The following is a 17,899-nucleotide window of genomic DNA, read 5'->3' as shown; positions in this document are numbered from 1 at the left end:
TCACCTAGGCTACCCCAGACTAATCATACAGCAAAAAATTCCTGCCATCTCCTGAATGAATATAAAAGTAACATTTGTCTCATCTAGTCTATGGCAGCTATCTCTTTTCTTTTTAAGATGTCCATCTTAGTGAAGCTTCTTTCCTGGTTGAAAGGAAGCCTATATTCTCTCCCTAATGGCTTCATTCATGTTGTCTCAAGAGCTTTCGTCACTCAAGGCATGACTGTGGCTTCCTCTCTTATGAGGCCCTTCTACTAATAAAGCTCATTCTTGAACAGTAATTTTGTTCCAGCTCCTTTCCTGAGCCAACCTTCCAGCTTTTCTCTCTTGTTGTTAAAGTTAACTAGCAATTGGGTATGAAGAGAAATGTTTAGAAGACACTTATCACCATATTCACTTAGCAAAACATCAGAGGCGTTGACTTTAACTTATGCAGAACTTGCCTGGAGGACCTGGGATCTGAGGACCTGAGAAATTGGGACAGACTACAGTCTGATACTTTTATACACAAGAAACAAGCAAAGCAACAATACAAGGAGGTGTGTTTGACTTAATAAATGTAAGTAAATGCCAGTGAGCACATACTAAATATTAACAGAGCATCTCTTTCAAAGGAGAGACCAATTTAAACAAAATTGTCTGGAATATGTTACACATTCTATATGGGAAAGCACAAAAGCAAGGCAGAAGGCAATATTCAGATTTGGAGTAAACTGACAAGATTGGGTTCTATAGCTATATTCTAATATCTAATAAGTATGTCTTAACAATTGAATGCCAATGCTGGTCACATAAAATCATGTCCAAGACCAAATTAGGGTACAAGGCCTTTCCCCCGTAGCTTCTCTCATAGTTCCTCACTGTTCCCCATGGGTCATTCTTTTCTTCATGTTACCACATGGCAGTAGCTGTCTGCTGTGTCCAGGGCCTATAACACACACCTATGAGTTCTGAGCCCATCAAACTCTAACGGACAGTTCTATACCCATGTGGCCATCTTGGTTAAACTCAGTGGGTCACTAAACAAAAGATATGAATATGAGTCAAGCACTTGTCCTGAGAAAAGGAGGTTGATGGGGATTGGATGGAGATTAAAAAATGGTAAAAGTCACCATAATGCTTTATATACATACATGAGATTCTTAAAGAAGAGTTTAATTTTAGAATTTTCTTTTGTTAACTCTTCACATGTTCTATATCTGACACTCAGTAACATTTTTTGTGCTTTCATAAGTTTAACTTTTGCAGAAGGTCATGTGTGTGGAAAATATAATATATAGATAACTATTTTCCATGAGTGAACATTTTTTGCTGATGGAGACATATGGCAGTGCCTTGAGACATATAATTAGTAAGTTGGAGGAGGAGATGCTACTGGCCCCCAGTGGGTAGAGCGGAGGGATGTTGCTAAAGGAACGACAGTATATAGGACAAGCCTTGCCAACTGACTCAACCTGTCAGTGCTGTTCTAACTGGAAACTTTTGTGGAAATTAATATATATGTGTGTGTGTGTGTGTGTGTGTGTGTGTGTGTGTGTGTGTGTGTGTGAGTATTTTGATTATATGTATGTATGTGCAACACATGCATAATTGGTCTCCAGTGAGATGTGAAGGGGAGTTACATCTCTTCACACTAAAGTTCCAGATGGCTGTGAGTCACCATGTGGGTGCTAGGTCCTCTACAGGAACAGCAAGTGTCATTAACCATCTCCCAAACCCTCTTCTATGGAGATATTAAGTGACTTTTTTTCCTGCTTGGAAAAAAAATTAAGTTTTTAAAAAATCTTTTTATATTATTTTTCTTTTTTATATACATTTGTATTATTACACATATATACAATAAACTACAAGAGAACCATGAAACACCCAGGACTTACATAAATGTTACATTCATAGTATTTTGGCTATTTGTGTTTAGCAACCTTGAAGAAAACATCATCCTATCTTGGTGCATCTAAAATTCTGACTGTAAATCTATGTCAATCATATCTCATCTTTATCAACTTAAAACATCTATCTAGACCTAAAAACATCTTGACCCTTAAATAACTAAGCTTATTTGTGAAACTAAAGTGTCTGGTCTTCAAGCCCATCAGAGACTTGAGAAGGAACAAAATTAATTACCCTAGTAGACAGGGGGTGCAGGTTAGCAGCTTCCTAAATAAGAAAATGGCAGACAGTTTGCTGCCTGAACAGTTACCCAAAACTAAAAAAAGATTTCAAAGTCAATTTGTATTGATGAGTCAATAGCTATTGGATCCACAGTTCATTCTGTATTCTCCCATTAGTCAATATATTATGAGAGGTCTCATATACACAGAAAGAACTTCAAATACTTAAACATTATAATAACAATATTATATTTAAAAAGTAAGTAGAAGATCAAACCATTACATAAAAGGACAGTATTTGACAAAATTAAGTATGTGTTAACGGAGATAAATCTTAAAACACAAAGAAGAGAACAAAACTTTCTTATCCTAATAACTGGCATGTATAAAATTATTCAACTTTATGGCATTGATTGATTTAAAAAAAACGGTGGGTTTTTTTTCCCAATACAGGAAGCAAAAACCCCAAATTACATTAGAAGTCAATGGAATGAGGAAGAATAAGAAGGAGTCAGATGAAATCTCAGACCCCTCTCTCCAGATGGCACTGGCTGTTACCATGCCAGTTATTCAGCCTGAGTTTTTCTCTGTTGAGAAAAAAAAAAATCCCGGTTTCAGTAAGACTTACAAAAGTATTTGAGACTCATGATGGTTGTGGGATTGTGCTGAAGGTAGAACTTCTTGTCGTTAAGCTAGTTTACCTTGGAGGTCATTTCTGTTTTTTGTACCCTGACCCCCACATGCATACCCAAATACACCTGCTAGGTAAGTGCTGCACTCAGCCTTCTCCTCTAGGGAGTGCCATCCTTTGCCTGCTCTGTTATGCTATCCTTTTCTTGTTTCATACGTTTCTGAAGCTCTATTTCTCTCTGGGATAAAGTGTATCTTATCTCACTCTGTCTCTCAACTTCACTGGCTCTCACAGAGACATGCTTTACCACATTTTTCTTACCCAGAAACTCTAAAATTCAGTTTTTCAACTGTAAATCTCATGTCTCAGAACCTCATCACTCTGCACAAAGTGAAATGCTCAATCACACTAAACTTGTTTGTAAACAAATAAAAAATTACAAAGTGCAAAAGAAATTACAAATGGGATGCCAGATAATATGAGGTTTTTAATTTCTTTTAAAGCTCTTCGGCATAAAAGCCCTACATTGTTAATATTTTTCAGTTGTGAGGATCAGTAAGTCTATCAGTTCAGACAACACATTAAAATAGGCAGAGCAGGCATGTTTGAATTTACATTAGAATAAGAATCTATTGGTTTTTTGTTGTTGTTGTTTTGTTTTTGTTTTTTTTGGGTTTTTTTTTTTTGTTTTTTGCTTTCCACCTATGACTTTTTAATAAATAAAATGTTTTAGACTGATAAGGAACAGTTTTTATTTCCTCTTTAAGGACTTCTATCTTCATAAATTTGATTTTAAGGTGGTTTTTTTGTGATTCAGCTACATTGTAATATTTAGGTCTTGCTATCATAGAATAGCTGGGTTCTGGTGGTGCTATATTGCCCTGGTTGTTGTATTGTTATGGTGGTGTTTGTGTTTAGGCATTGGGTTTGGAGTGATCCTGGGTCTAAGTGCTAATTTCTGAGTTTATCTTTGTTGCACTGTTGGACAGATGTTTTGTTCCTTGCTTTCTGTTTCTTCTTTGTTCTTCTGGTCTTTGTGGCTTGGATTTCTGGCACGCAGAATGACTTCTGATTCAGTAGGGAGTGAACAGGTTGGGGTTTGGACTTCTGGGGGCTGACTTGGCCTTTGGTGCATCAGGGGTCTCTGTTCTTCTGACTGGTACGGCCTGAACCTGAACAACTGAAGTCTTCTAGAGTGTGGGGCAGGGTCTGGGAGCAGTGAGGTGGGTCTTCGGGCAGTGGAATGGGTCTTTGGAAGCCAAATCTATGTAGTAGGGCCATTTACCCACCAAACTGGTCACTTGCCTGCTCTTCTGACTGGTGTACTCTAAGTTTTATTTTAACATGAATTTTACATTAGCTCTTTTTCTTAAATTTTTCTCATTTATAGTGTTATTCTTTCTTAAAATACTGTTTTCTGAATTTTTATTTCTCATTAATCTCTTAGATCATTTTTTTTTTTGCATTGGAGTGAAATTTAAAGGCCCTTTTTTTTCCATTATGCCTTGTCCTGTTTCCTGAAGTTTTGAAGTCAACAAGTTTGCATTTTAATAACTTTTATCAATTTTGATTCCCCTGTGAATTTCTGTTCCCAATGGTTTTTATTGACAGTATTGTGGATTATTACTTTGAAAAATTTCATGAGAATATCACACGTAGTATATTTTTGAATGCCCTCTAGAAATATATAAAAGACAGTAAAGCCAATTCATAGTATAAATTTACTTATGTAGAAATCTCATCAGAAATTTCAACTGGATTAAAGTCCATGAGTTTATTAAAGAAAGCTAAGATAGGTTTTATGAAAACTAAATGAAAACGGTGTCGTGAATATTTATTAGAAAACTTAACCTTGTCAACCCTGAGTCATAAACAATTTAATACTACTGAGGTTATTTGCTTCTTGAGTTTCAGAAATATACCTGTGTGGGAAGCAGAGTAAATACGGCAACAACCTCCAGTTTCTTCCCCATTAACAGGGAGAGATCAATTTTTGTAGTGTATTTGAAATGGCCTGAATCTCGTTTGAAAAGTAAGAAACTGGGGACTTCTGATGTTCACATACTTCAAATGTTAGGTCATCAGAGCTCCAGTTCCCACTTTGTCTCTTTGAAATATTTAGAGGCAGGCAGGAGCAATCAGTTACAAAGTAGGAAGCTTGAAATCATTAAATCCCAAGACGTCTAGAAGCCCACAAGGAAAGAAGCTCAGGCTACACATAGGAGGAGACCACATGGAAGCAATGTGCCCCCAGCTCCAGATCACCTAGCCAACTAGTTTAGACTCCATATCTGAAGTAGGAAGCCAGATTTGGTGCAACACTGACTGAAAACAAAGCATCCAACTTTTAGCAAGAATTGCGTCAATACTACATGAGCATCGGGGAAAAGATAATGACTAGGCTGTGAGGTTTTGTGTTCCTCAAGAAACATGCACTGAAACCAGGTCTTCAGTGCAGAATAACAATAAAAGGCTTTCCAGTGATAATTGGAGCATACAGTGCAGCTTCATGAATGGTATGGGTGCCTTTAACATAGGACAGGGAGCTCATTAGCTACTTTTATCAGGTAAGTATGGAGGAATAGACGGTCAAAAAACGAGACCCTGAGTGTGCACACACCTTGATCTTTGCCTTTTCAGCCTCCAAAACTTAGAGCATGTTCCTACTTACCCAGTCCATGGTATTTAGTTATAGTGACTGTTCTTTTTCTGTAAAGAAAAACTTCTGATGAATAAGGCAAATTATAAAAGAAAGCATTTAATTGAGGGGTTGCTTACAGTTTCAGAGAGTGAGTCCATATCCTTTGTGGCAGGGAGCATGGTAGAAGGAAGGCACTAGGTTGCTAGAACAGTAGCTAAGAGTTTACCTTCTGGTCTGCTTGCAGGAGGCAGTAAGAGAGCAGACTGGCCTGGAATAGGCTTTTGAAGCCAAAACTCAAAACCCATCTCCTCCAACAAGGCCACACATCCCAATCCTAGCACAATGGTCCACAAATTGGGAACCAAACATTCAAACATATAAGCTTAACTACCACAGACCCTAACTCACTATGATAAAAGTCCAGATCAATTGGACACATTTGATAAGAAAGCATACAATATTTGATCAGAAAAACTCACCTTACAAATCCCAGGAAGCTCAGTAAGTTACAGGACTCACAAGAATTCTCCTCATGCTTGTAACAAAGAGTTGACTATTGCTGTTAGGAGACTGCTTGTGCTGCCAGCATGCAGGAGTTTTAGAATTCATGGAGGATTTCCTTAATAATAGCACAAGGGTATATAGAGGATGTAATTATGAAGGAAATAGTGAAAATGAATACATATATAATAGATTTACAAATTTAATACACATTAGAATACAATGGATGGACACTAGTAGTTAAATATCCATTTTCAAATATAATTTCTTTATAAAGGTTATATGTGAATTTGATAAATCATCTATTATCTAGCCAATAGGCAGAATGAGTTTTATCATACAATGTTTAATTTTAACTGTTAATAATATCTGTGTATTTTAGGATAATCTTTAACAACACACAAATAAAATATAAAGAGCAATTTCTTATCTTAAAACTTCCTCCATGGCTTGTTGAGAAGCAAATTAAATTGGATGTTCAAGAGGGATAGTTTTTAAAAGAAAAGAAAAATATGAATCTAGCTACTAGCAAATGTCCTTTGTAAATTATTATTGTTAATTTCAAGAAAAGATGGAATGAAAAGTAAGTTTCTTTTTACAGTGTTTTGAATTAAATTATTGATATAAAATATGACACTCTTTTCAGATATTTGCACTTATAATAAATAAGCAATGAATATTCCATTGCCTTCTACAACACTAGTAATTGGGACACGAAATAATTTGGCTGTTTTGTTAGTCTTTGGTTTATGAGCTTTAAAATGGATTGTCGAAGTATTATGCAGTGGCAGATATTTATCAAATACCTTTACATAAAAGCTATGACTGTTGTGTCTTTTTCCAAAATGTATTTACTTTTGACTTCAACCCTACATGGCACCTTACTGCCTCAAACATGACAGTTAGCATGTGAGTTTTATTCATCATAAACAAGAACACTGAAAAACTGAGTATTTGTACATCCCGGATACTTATAATATATCATTTCAGGGGCCTGCATGAAAAAAATGTGCTGTGATAAAGTTTTTTGTTGTTGTTGTTTTGTTTTTTTTTTGGTTTTTTTTTTGTTGTTTTTTGTTTTTTTGCTGAATAAGGAAAGAGACTTTTACACAATTTCTGTGCAGAAAATTGATTTTAAGAAATCATAATTATCTTTATTATTTCAACCAGAATGGTTGTAAGATTCAGTGTTCCTGCTCAGGAAAAAAGAGCCTGAACTTCTCATTCAAAATAAAACTATTAGAAGTAATCTTGTTAAATATTTTAACTATTATAATTTTTATATATTTATTATTATTAATTGGTATTATAATATAATTATATTATTCTCTCCCCGCTTTTCCTCTCTTCAGCCCTCCCACTTACTCCTTGTCTTCGATCACGTTTCAATGGCTGTGAAGAGACACCAGGATGCGGGCAACTGTTATAAAAGAATGTATTTAACTGGGGCCTTGCTTATAGTTTCAGAGGGTTAGTCTATTGTCATAGTGGAGAATGTGGCAGCAGGCAGGCAAGCAGGCAAGTTGCTGGAACAGTAGCTGATAGCTTTATCTCCTGATCCACAGGTAGGGAGGAGAGCCACTGGGCCTGGACTCAAAGTCCACCCCTAGTGGCATACTTCCTCCAACAAGGCCACATGTCCTAATCATTCCAATTATATCAAGAGTTCCGTTTCCCTAGTGACTAAGCATTCAACTGTATTAACTCCCATTTCTTATGGGAGACATTCATATGCAAACCATCACTCAGGGTAACAAGCATGGAAAGAAATCTTCAAAAATGGGAAGTGGGACATTTCTATCCTATTTAATATTTGGATGCAGACCCTAAGGTAAAATAAAGGGTCTGTAATTGGAATTTGATTCATATAATTGACAGTAATGGTGAGAAACTGTGTTGACTACACTTAAGTTTCAACTTTATTTAACCTTGTAAGGAACATGTAAAGACTGGCAGAATGTAACTGGTACCTTCTATGAGGATTTTCCTGAGAAGATAGGTTTTCCTGGTGGTGTACTAAGTCAGAAGGATCAGACTTCATTGAAGGAGACAGTCTTATCAGTCTGGGGTCTAAATAGAATAAAGACAGGGAGAAAAAGTTCATGTCTTTTTCTTTCTTATGGAAGTGAGTACTTTATTCCTCTTGCCCTTGTGATGCAGGTGTTTTTTAGAACAGTGGGACCTATCACAGTCCAGTTGTGTATAAGTCAAGGATGTAAGATACCAGAAAGTTATATGTGTCTCGGATATTGAGATGTTACACCTTAATCTTTCTTTTAATCCTATCCTCTCTTCTTGCTAATGATCTGGAGTCAGAAACTTGATACAGAGGCCATGGAGGAGTGCTGATAATTGGCTTACTCAACTTGCTTTCTTAAAGTTTCCAAGAATACCAGCTTAGGCTGTGGCATTGTCTACAGTGAACTAGGCTCTCCCACATGAATCATCAAGAAAATGCACTGTAGGCTTTCCAACAGGAGCCCTGCTGAGGGTATCTGTAACACTACAGGACCAGACAATGGTATTTTCTATGGATCCTGTTCCTTTGCACAAGCAAGGCGCCATCTTCTGCATCACTTTGACATCAGCCCCCCCAGGCTTTCTGGCTTCAGGAATCCAGGACTTGTAGCAGTGGTTTTCTGTGTTCTCAGAACTTCACACTTGGAATGAGAATTACAGTGGGCTTTTGTGGCTTCTGATTATTAGGCTCCCAGACTTTATATGAGCGCAAGGATCCTAGCTCTGTTTTCCTGGAGATTCTGGTCTTATTCAAACTCTTTCTGTGTGTTTGTTGCTTCAGCTTTTAAGGCTGGGTATAAGTGCTATGATGGCTAGTTTTATGTAAATGACACAAGCTATAGCTGCTTGGGGAGAAAGGAATTTAATTAAGTAGACCCCAGCAGTTTGGCTTTTGAGAAATTCTACAGTACATTTTTAAATTTTTTTTATTAATTTATTCTTGTTACATCTCAATGGTTATCCCATCCTCCCATTCTTCCCTCCCTCCCATTTTCCCCTTATTCCCCTACCCTATGACTGTTCCTGAGGGGGATTACCTCCCCCTGTATATGTTCATAGGGTATCAAGTCTCTTCTTGGTAACCTGCTATCCTTCCTCTGAGTGCCACCAGGTCTCCCCCTCCAGGGGACATGGTCAAATATGAGGCACCAGAGTATGTGAGAAAGTCATACCCCACTCTCCACTCAATTGTGGAGAATGTTCTGCCCATTGATCTGGGTAGGGGTTTAAAGTTTACTGCCTGTATTGTCCTTGGCTGGTGCCTTAGTTTGAGCGGGACCCCTGGGCCCAAATCTGCCTATCATAATGTTCTACTTGTAGGTTTCTAGGACCGTCTGGATCCTTCTACTTTGCTATTCTCTCATGCTTCTCTCATCTAGAGTCCCAATAGGATTTCCTACCCTCTCTCCCAGTTTCCTGGTAAGTGAAGGCTTTCGTGGGACATGCCCCTTGGGCTAGTATGCAAATATAAGTGAGTATATACCATTTGAGTCTTTCTGCTTCTGGGTTAACTCATTCATTATGATCATTTCTAGCTCAATCCATTTGTCCACAAATTTTGGGAATTCCTTGTTTTTAATAGCTGAGTAGTATTCCATAGTGTATATGTACTACAGTTTTTTTTTATCCATTCTTCTATTGAGGGACACTTCGGCTGTTTCCATGTTCTGGCTATTATGAACAAGGCATCAATCAAAAATGCTCAACGTCCTTAGTCATCAAAGAAATGTAAATCAAAAAGACTCTGAGATTCCATCTTACACCCATCAGAATGGCTAAGATCAAAAACTCAGGTGATACCACATACTGGTGAGCATGTGGAGAAAGAGGAACACTCCTTCATTGCTGGTGGGAATGCAAACTTGTACAACCACTTTGGAAATCTATCTGGCACTTTTTTAGAAAACTGGGAATAGGGTTTCCTCAAGAACCAGCTATTCCACTCCTTGGAATATACCCAGAAAATGTTCCACCACACAACAAGAACATTTGCTCAAGCATGTTCATAGCAGCCTTATTCATAGTAGCCAGAACCTGGAAACAGCCTAAATGTCCCTCAGCTGAAGAATGGATAAAGAAATTGTGGTATATTTACACTATGATATACTACTCAGCTATTAAAAAAACAAGGGAATTCAGAAATTTATGGACAGTTGGATGGAATTAGAAATGATTATACTAAGTGAGTTAACCCAGAAGCAAAAAGACTAACATAGTATATATTCACTTATAATTGGACACTAACCCAAAAGGCATATCCCATGAAAGTCTTTACTTACCAGGAGATTGGGACAGATGTTAGGACATCCCACTGAGACGCTATGTAAGACAAATATAGGAGATTGGGAAATAGAAGGATCCAGAGGATCTTAGAAACATACAAGAAGAACATCATAACGGGTGGATCAGGGCCCAGGGGTGTCTGCTCAAACTATTGCACTAACCAAGGACAATACAAGTAGTAAACACCAAACCCCTGCTCTAATCTAGCCAACAGACAGGATATTCCCCACAATTATGTGGAGAACAGGGACTAACTCTTACATGAACTCTGGTGCCCCATATTTGATGACCTCCCCTTGGTGGGGAGCCCTGGTGGCACTCAAAGAAAGAATAAGCAAGATATCAAGATGAGACTTGATAGCCTGTGACCATAAAGTGGGGGAGGAGATCTCCCTTGATCATAGACCTAGGGGAGGGGAATAGGTTAGGGGTGGGAGGGAGGGAGGAACGGGAGGATACAAGTGATGGAAGAACAATTGAGTTGTAATCTGAATAAATTTATTAATAAAAAAACCAAATGTAGATAAGAAAAGAAAAAGAAAGAAAGAAAGAAAGAAAGAAAGAAAGAAAGCAGGCTGAGCAAGCCACGAGTGACATGCCAGTACGCAGCCCTCCTCCAAGTCCTCTGTATCAGTTTATAACTCCAGGGTCTTGTCTTCAGCTCTTGCCTCGACTTCTCCCAGAGACGGGCTACCATCCAAATGGATAAGCTGAAATAATCCTTTCCTCTCCAAGTTGCTTTTGGTCATGATATTTTATCACATAATGGAAAGCCCAAAAGTATTAGATATGGAAGATACACAATTAGACATGAAAGATAAGTATGGGTCAAAGCAAAGTAGATCCTCTGTGTGAAGCTATGTTGACTTCTTCCTGTCACCCAGAATCTAGTTCAGTGCTAAGCCTGGCATTTAGGAAAAGTTGACATTCTTCATTATGTTTGTAAATATACAAGGAATCACGTGGCTTATAGTTGATTGGATTTTAATGACGTGACAGTCACCTGCTGCTCTACATCAACAAATGGGATATGTAGTGTAAGACAGTGTGTGAGAGATGTAGCAGCTCCTGCCTCTATACCAGTTTCCAGAGATTAGGACTGCTACTTTATTTCCTTCATCTAAAGCTCACACAAAAATCCCATGTGGTCAATCCTACTCAAGAAGCACAAGAAAGACGGCGTGTTGGGAAACAGTTTCAGCTTAACTAAGTTGGCCTCATACAAAGACTTTAGTAATGCACTCTGAGGTGCTCTTGAGTATATCTGGAAAGAGATAGTCTGATGGGGTACAGATGTATCTAATTGACGCTGCAACATAGGTATAGTGTAAGCATTAAATAGCCAATAACCTGCTGAGCTCTTCTTAGAACTTCATAGGATGTGTTCTTAAAATAAGGACTAAGCAAATATGATGGACTAACCAGGACAAAAAGAATCATAGAATAGCATAACATTCAAATACCAGCTGGCCTTTCAGGGAGGGCATTTGGTTGAGAGCTTGGAATCACTGATGTATGTATAAGGAGGTTTGAATCCATTATATTTCATCCAATAGACTTTGATTTGGGGTAAAATATCGAAACACTCATTTCCCTAGTACTTTACCATATCATGCATGAAATGAAGTTATAAGCATTTAAAACAGTTTTTTGAGAATTAAATAAATGTGCTATGTAAAGCACAGGAAACGATAATGTGCAATAAAATGTAAATAGCAATATTTTCAGCTGTGCTTCTATTAAATAGGATACTATTTTTCTATGAAGGACTTATAAAATGGATACATGGGCAAGCTTAGATGCAGGCAGAGTCATTGGCCAAATTCTGCCAAGACAAGGTAAGCCAAGTCCTCAATAGTTCCTGCCTCACAAATACGTCTGTCAGATATATTGGGCTAGAAGGCCAAAGATGATGCTCCAATGTTATAGAGAGTGTTGGGTGACTGTTCAGGCACCAAACTGTCTCTGTCATTTTTTCATTTGGAAAGCTACTAACCTGCTCTTCCTTTTTACTCAGGTAATTAATTTTATTCCTTTTCAAGTCTCTGGGGAGGATTGAAGACTAAATAGTTTAATCTTACATTTAAGTTTATTTGGTTAAAGGTTAAGATTTTTTAGATCAAAATAGATGTTTTAAATTAATAGAGATGAGATATGATAGATATTGATTTTCATTTCTAAATTTAGACTCGACAAGGTAGGAAAGAGACTTTCTTCATGTTTGACAAATACAAACAGCCCAATCTATGAATGTAACATTTATATAATTCATGATTGTCTCATAGTTCTTTCTGCTTATGTAGTTTATTTTATTCATGTGTAATAATATAAATGTATATGTTAAAAATGAAACATAATAAATTAAAAAAATAGATACATGTTGAGAGTCTTTGCAATTAATCCAGGCAGTGGTGGCACAGGCCTTTAATCCCAGTACTCAGGAGACAGAGGGAGGTGGATCACTGTGAGTTCAAGGCCAGCCTGATCTACAAAGTGAGTCCAGGACAACCAAGGATACACAGAGAAACTCCGTCTCAACCCCTCCCCCAAGTTGCAACTAAGCATTTGTATTATTTGTGACAAGATGTCTGATAAAAGCAACTACTGTAAATAGGGTTTATTTTATTCGAGAGTACAGGATATCATGGCAGGGAAGTCTTAACAAGAATCATGAGATGGGTAATCAAGGCAGCAAGAGTATGAGATAGCTGATCACATAGATTCCACAGTCAAGAACTAGGCAGAGAAGACACTGGTACTTAGTTCACTCTCAGTTTAATTTTGTCCAGGCCCCCAGGCAATGGGGTTGTAATACCCATAGTCTGGGTGTTTCACCTCACTTTAATAATCTTTCTAGAAATATTTTTGTTGACACACATAGAAGTGTGCTTCCCAGGCGACTCTAACTCCATTAATATGGGCAATGGCTATTAAACATCATATTATTATAACATTTTTTCCTAAGGTAAATACAAAGATACCATATCTCAGATTTGATGGAAATGCAGATTTACTAAAGACTCTATTTCATGTTGGATCCAAGACAAGGTATAGGGTTTTCTCAAAGGTATTTGTGCTGAGTCTGAAGGTTGATATCCAGACCATGCTGTGAATTCTGCTTTCTATTATTTATGTAGTGAATTTTGTCTTAGTTACTTGAAAAGAAGAGATGACTTGTTTCTAGTTATCATTTTTAATAAAAATTGTGGCTAGCTTCTATTTATAATTTTTAAAATTATTTTATTTTTGTACATATACATTTTTATTATTACACATATATACAATAGATTACCTATGACAAGAAGGACAGTGACATAATCAGGAATTATATAGATGTTACATTCTTAGAGTTTTGGCTATTTGTTTTTGACAGCCTTGAAAAAGACATCTTTCCTATCTTGGTTCATCTAAATTTCTGAATGTAAATCAATCTCTATCACATATTGTCATTATCAACTCAGAACACCTATCTTGACCTAGTCTTCAATTCCCTCAGAGACTTAAGGAGTAAACGACTATTTGAGTATGCTGGGAGTTCAGGTTAGTAGCTTTCCAAATGAAAAGATGACAAAGGCAGTTTTCTACCTGAATAGTCACCCAAAACTCTCTATAACGTTGGAACATCTTTAGCCTTCTGGCCCAATATATTTGCCAGACATATTTGTGAGGCAGGAACTGTTGAAGACTTGCTTACCCTGTTTTGGCAGAGTTTGACCATCTACTCTGCCTGCATCCAAGCATGCCCTTTTTTAGGCAGAATTCTGTCTGTGGTAGAAATAAGGACTTTTGTCCAGTGGCTACTTTGCCACATTTAAACAGCAGAACAAGCAGGTAACATATTGCTAATCCCACCATATGGGGCTAGCTCTGAGACTGGCTGAGTCATGAATGTCTTGTTGACTAAAGAACCCCTATGAATTACTATTAGATGTCATTCTTCACATGGCATGAATGAAGATTTACAGATGTCTTCTTTTCTCGCTCAAACAAAGAGCAGAAATCCAGCCTTAATTGCTCCATGCATCACACACACCTTTTATACACTTATAATTTTAGGACTGTATAATGCGTGTAAGAAATTATACACTTTCAGAACAAAAAATAAAAACAAAAACAAAAACAAATAACAACAACAACAACAACAACAACAAAACAGACACTGACATTGGATCAGACCTGACAGGATGCGTTCCTCCCAGCATACTAGGCATTGGCATCCTGTTTGGAGAAAGTGGATGCAAAGAAAGAAGGGAGAACATAGAAATGTACAGGGAAGATAGAACAAAAAGTAGATTAGTGAATCTACTCTTCAATGCCTCAATTTTCACTCACAAGATATTTGAATTCACTGATATAAAATTTTGTATATAGATACAAAATAATTTCTAGATATAACATTATTCTTCACACATTATATATACATATATATATATATATATATATATATATATATATATATATATATATATATCCTCTAACATGAGTTATTGTACCCATATAACTCAATTATAATACAAGGTTTACTTCCAATGCTTGGAAAGTACCATCAAGCTGCTTAGGAGAAATAAGTTATACAAATTAAAAGTTAGTAGATTAAATCATGGTCATGTCAATTGCTAGTCTACTTTTATCACAAGAATATACATTTTAGGTACAGTAGATAGATATTACTCTATAGAAAGACAAGGTCTTCAAAAACCCCAGAGACATACAGAATATGGCATTTAAAAGTGTTTTTACTACTCTAAAGATTCATTGACAATGAGACATGGTAATTCCTGGCAACACCCAGCCTACCTCAAATAAGATGATGAGCATCTAGTTATAATTTTTAATAAAAATTTTTGACAGGCCTCAATTTGGATATAATACTTTAAAGTTATAGCAAACAATCAGATAGAAAAATCTTGGAAAAGAAAAGCTGCCCAGTGACACCAGATACTCTAACTTTCGTGGAACTTCTTCATCTGCTCCTACAAGTTGGAGGTATTGGTACAACTAGCATCAGGGTGCAGAAGAAGCCTAACCTTGCATGGCTCAGAACACTAACAGGTGGCCTCTTTACTTTGATATCCTCTTTAGTGACAAGCTCTGAGACTATACATTCATTGTTACCAGGAGATATGGGGAAGTGATTCATAAGCTGAAGAGAGATAACAAGGTAGTAGGAAACACAGGAGATTAGAAGACTCAATAGATAAAAATGTATGCTTATCTTAGATTCTATCACAAATTAGATAGTTAAAAAACAGTTTCATCATCCTTACTCCAGAGACTGAATATCCTAATTTTTTTCCCATAAGTTGGATGACTTATTAGAAGGAGGCTAAGAAATTTGGAGTCCTTGAGAAGAGACAAGAAGTGCTGTGATTTGAATATGAGATGTTCCCAACAAACTAATTTTGTGAACATTTGCTCTCCAGCTGGTAATGCTATTTGGGGAGATTCTAGAAATGTTACAAGATAAGGTCTTCCTAGAAAAACCAGGCCACAAGATCCTCTCTGCTTCCCCTCTGACGTGTACTCTTTTGCCACCAACTTCCATTGCCACCACGTTGTGCCCAAGTGCATAGAGCTAAGTGGTTGTAGACTGGTCCCTTTGAAACTCTAAGTGAAACTTTTCCTCCTTTATGTTGTTCTGTTTGGAGTTTGATCATAACAATGCAAACTAAATAATATAGAGAGGTACAAATGCCCAGATCTACCTGTAGGTCAGCTTGCAGGATGAGGTTGAACATTTTCACAGATGGGATTTGAAAGTGACCATAAACACCAGTAAGCAGTAGATTACAAATAAGCGGGTAGCTTCACTCAATACCACATTTTTAAGCTACATCTTGTCTTAAAGCATTGACATTTTGTTCAAATGCCTGTGATAGCTTAGACTTGACAAATATTTTGTTCTTGGTTTTTATAATAATAATAACTCCAAAAACAGTACATAAGGCTGAGTATATGGTCCTGGAAGAGTTCAGTTGCTATTATTATGTCACTAAACAAAGCAATCACAAATTTTTGTATTTCATCAAATTAATATCAAAACAAGAAAAGCACACAATGCTTAAAGAATAAAGAAACAGTTTTAGAGCTTTGTTCAGTGGTGGTGAGCATCTGCTGCTTGTGTAAAGGATGTGGGTCCAGCCCCCAGGTCCACAAAACTCACCAACTGTCTGTTACTCCAGTTCCAGGAACTCTGATGCCTTCTTCTGTCTTCAGATACACATGAGGTATACATACATAACACATAATACATATATACATACATATATACATGCATGCATGCAGGTCATACACCTATACACATAAAAATTATATTTTTATTTTAAGAAAAGAGACATGCATTGGTATGTTTAGAAAAATAGCATCAAGATGTCATCATGGTGAAAAATCATGGTTAAGGCATCCACTGTGGTAAAAGCATCATGGTGAGAATAATGTTCAAACAATCATCCTCCAGGTATCATGATACAGGCATTATGGTTATGGTATCATTATAAGGGCATTCTGGTCATGTTTTTTATGATTAGGGAATTAGTTAAGTTTACCATGGTCAGACATATTGGTAAGTGCATCATTGTAAGGACACTATATTTAGGGCATCATGGCAAAGGCATCATTAGGAAATAATGGTCAGGGTGTTATGGTTATGATACCATGTTAAGAACATCATAGTGAAAGCACTATGTTGAAGGCATAATAGTTGAGTATCATGGTTAGACATCAGGATGAATTCATTGTGGTCAGGATACCATCCATGATCATGGCTGTTTGGTTTTGTTTTCATTCATAGACTACCTAGGCAGAACTTAGAGTGACATCTATTCAGGAGACACACACAAGAAGAGATCAAAGCACATTATTTCACTGGAGCACAGGATCCATACAGTGAATCCGTATGATAAAATTGAACAAATGACTTGAAAGGATCTCATTGTGAATTAAATAATAGAGGTAAGAATCATTCATTTTTCCATTGGCTTGGATATTTATATACTTTACTATATATACCATTATGATCAGCTTACTGAAAACTAATGAAGCAAATCACACTATTAACATAATGCATACCTAATTGAGTTAATTCATTTTTCAATGCCCAGTATGATTCCATTAGCAAGTTCACAAAATTTATGTTTTCTTTTATCTATATTTATTATTAATTTATTCATATTACATCTCAATTGTTATCCCATCCCTTGTATCCTCCCATTCCTCCCTCCCTCCCAGTTTTCCGTTACTCCCTTAGTCTATGACTGTGACTGAGGGGGACCTCCTCCCCCTGTATATGCTCATAGGGTATAAAGTCTCTTCTTAGTAGCCTGCTATCCTTCCTCTGAGTGCCACCAAGCCTCCCCGTCCAGGAGACGTGGTCAAATATAGGGCACCAGAGTTTGTGTGAAAGTCAGACCCCACTCTCCACTCAATTGTGGAGAATGTCCTGTCCATTGGCTAGATCTGGATAGGGGTTCGAATTTTACTGCATATATTGTCCTTGGCTGGTGCCATAGTTTGAGCAGGACCCCTGGGCCCAGAGATGCCCAACATAATGTTCTTCTTGTAGGTTTCTAGGACCGCTAGGTGAGAGAAGCATGGGAGAAAGGGGAAATAGAAGGCTGTATGTTTTCTATAAACTAAAATCTATTGATCTATGCCTGGTGACAAAACACATCAACTAATTAAAAAGAACATTTATAATGTATCTTTCCTGATACA

The sequence above is a fragment of the Acomys minous genome, assembly GCF_964271855.1.
Source record: "Acomys minous genome assembly, chromosome: 8".
Classification (NCBI taxonomy): domain Eukaryota; kingdom Metazoa; phylum Chordata; class Mammalia; order Rodentia; family Muridae; genus Acomys; species Acomys minous.
The sequence above is the reverse complement of the archived record's forward strand: the minus strand, read 5'-3'. Positions refer to the sequence as shown.